This window comes from Micropterus dolomieu, linkage group LG03, assembly GCF_021292245.1.
Source record: "Micropterus dolomieu isolate WLL.071019.BEF.003 ecotype Adirondacks linkage group LG03, ASM2129224v1, whole genome shotgun sequence".
In the NCBI taxonomy this organism is placed as follows: domain Eukaryota; kingdom Metazoa; phylum Chordata; class Actinopteri; order Centrarchiformes; family Centrarchidae; genus Micropterus; species Micropterus dolomieu.
In genome coordinates, this window is record NC_060152.1 from 1,358,231 (window position 1) to 1,361,208 (window position 2,978).

Sequence of the window (2,978 nt, forward strand, 5' to 3'; positions counted from 1 at the left end):
TGTTTAAGTGTTCCCTTTATTTTTTTGAGCAGTGTATCTATCACCAAAGAGCTGGACAATATGGCCAAAAATGTAATATCATGCCGATAATTATCAAGATAAATGTAAAATCATTATTTCTTTCAGGTTTAAAGGCTGATTTGTGCTCCTGAGTGAAAGTTGAAGAAACCAGATGGTTAATTGTGTTTTTTTTCTGGTCGGAACAAACACTTGATGCCAAACAGTGGATCACTTCACAAATCTGAGGCAGAACATTAAGAACAGTTATGATAATATATTTTTTAACATATGCACGAGTAAAATTAAGTAAAGTCTTCGGCCATTCAGTGTTGGTTTTCGTCCTCTTCCCTTGCGTACAGAGATTTCTTCTGATTCTCTGAATCATTTAATGATGTGATGTTCAGTAGGCAGACATTTTGTGGTCGATAACGATATCAGTAAAATTCCACGATTCTCAATACCAGTTCGATACCATGGTAAAAAACAAAAATAAATCTCATGTTGGGGGGTGCTCGAGAGCAATTAAAACGCACTTTTCCATGAGCTCTGCATGAAAATAACAATTTCGTTACATTTCAGCCCCTAAAACAACCCAACAGCTGAATAAAGTGCATCCCTAACATCTTATGTCACAGTAGCTGCTGTCCCTTTTTCTTTTTTCTCTATTTTTTGAGTAACGCCTGCGCCTATGTCAAGCAAACAAAGGCCTAAAACACGCTGACACGCTGGCTGTCGCTACCATAATGGAGGCCATCAAAGAACAAACTGTCATGGCCAAAATAGAAGACACGGTGATACTGTCGACAGACCTGCAGGCGAAGATAGAGAACCTCTCCAAAGAGCTGCGTGGAGAAATAGCCATGGTTGGCTCCGAAACACAGGAAGCTTTGGAGACTGCTAACCAGGAGCTTAAGCTACAGACTACATCATTACATAGCCTGGAGGCAACACAAAGATAATTGCTGTATTATCGGTGTGGACGAAAGCCTCTGGGATATTTGCATGGAAAGATCAGTGGCAAAGCTACTGCAAGATTCACTGAGGCTGGAATACACTCCAACACTTGATCATGCTCACGGAAGCCTGCTGCCTAAACCCAAACAGGGGGACCCCCCACAAGCGATCATTGTGAAGTTTCAAGATCATGTTACCTAAGTGCTCCCTCTAGTCAACTGTCTGACTAGCCCATCGCTATACCGCTGCAGAATTGGATCTGTTTTTGTTTGTTTGGTTTTTTTTTTGTTTTTCTTTTGAGAGGGAGAAGAATTTTTATTTTTTCTGCATAGTAACCTCAATTTTGGGGGGCTAAACATACTCGAAAACTCACCAAACTCTGCACCATAATTCAGGCGCGGTGAAAAATTTGTTTTTTTATGGGTCTCGCACATGGGCGTGGCAAAATCACTCAGTAGTGCCCCCTACAGTGCAGCCCCCGGACAAAGTTTTACCTACATGTACGAAATTTCTGTGGTACATGTATCATTGCCAGACATACAAAAAAGCCTTTTGGAGCGATGCCAGTCACCCAACAGGAAGTCAGCCATTTTGGATTTAATGGTCATTTTTGGCGATTTACACACTTTGTACTTTAACAAACTCCTCCTAGGGAATTAGTCCATTTGACTTCAAATTATCGCTGTGCAGTCTGAACCGATTGACAATTAAAAGTTGTACAAACGGTAAGTTTTCGTCCACGAGCGTGCCTGTGGCGTGGCACCGAAAATTGACGATTCCGAAACGGGGAGTTGCTATAACTTCAGTATACATGCTCACATCTGTACCAAATTTGATATGGATAATAAGAGTCACGCCCTGAACACATGTACAAGCCAAAATTCATCTGTAGTCATAGCACCACCTGCTGGCAACAGGAAATGTCATGTTTTACGCTACAATGGACTACTCCTAGCAGGTTGGCCATATCAACTTCAAAACTGGCAATAGGAAGTGATCTTCCACGAAGCAGCCCCCGTTACCTCAATGTACAAAATGTCTGGGTAAACACATCTGCATGCCAATATTCACTTACAGTCGTAGCACCAAGTGCTATGTAGCAACAAAGTGGACACAGGAAGTGATGATTAACACGTTTGTGCAGCGTCCGAAGCGAGTGGCACAGCCGCCCAACACTGCTTGCAGCTTTAATTCTTAAATTGTGACTTCAGTAAAGATGTCAGTCAGTACTATAGTTACTAACCTGTTGCCGGTTCACTTAATAAATTGTGAGATGTTCCACCAGGTGTTTTCTTTTAGCATTTCACAACTTTTTGTTGTTGTCTTTTGTTGCCACTAGTCCCTACTTTTTAAAAACATGTTGCTCACATCAAATTCAACATGAGCACATAATTTTCCATAAAATATAACAATATTCAGTTTCAATATTTCAAAGTTGTCTCTGTGCTATTTTCAATTAAATATGGGGTTTTAGTGCTTGGACATCACCTTTTTGTTTGTTTCTACATTTTACACAGCATGCCAACTTTTTTTGGAAACAGACCTTCAGATCAGAATCACTTTTTGATTGGTTATTAACACTTAACTTTAAGTCCTTCTATGTAACATTTATAAGGAGTATACAAACATTTAATAAACAGTTTTTAACACACTTTAAGGTTGTTTTGCACAGATATTAGGACACTTTGAATGCTTATTAATGTAAAGTAGTTTTAAACAGTTACAACTTGTCCTGTGAAGACATTTTTATATAATTACAACAGTGTTTATATTTGTGTATGTGTACATGTGTGTACTTCTAGTTTGCTGCCAGCAGCCAAATGTGACCCTAAAAGACCCTGTAGTGTAGAGATTTCCTGCTCACATTTCAACCTTTTTCCACACTGAGAAATATTATCTAATTAGTTTCAGCAGTTTCATATTTCTCAAACCTCTGTCTCACCTTTGTCAGCAGGGAAACGCACTTAATCACTGTTCATGTGAAGCCAAGTTCAACTTCAAAACATGAACTGTTTGCAAAGAAA

The 2,978-nt window shown here is 39.5% G+C and overlaps 1 protein-coding gene across 2 annotated transcripts in view; it reads left to right on the plus strand.

The window, feature by feature from the left end:
* Positions 1 to 2,978, plus strand: part of aldh5a1 (aldehyde dehydrogenase 5 family, member A1 (succinate-semialdehyde dehydrogenase)) — a 24,741-nt gene that overhangs the window by 6,273 nt on the left and 15,490 nt on the right. The gene's annotated exons all lie outside the window — the stretch shown is intronic.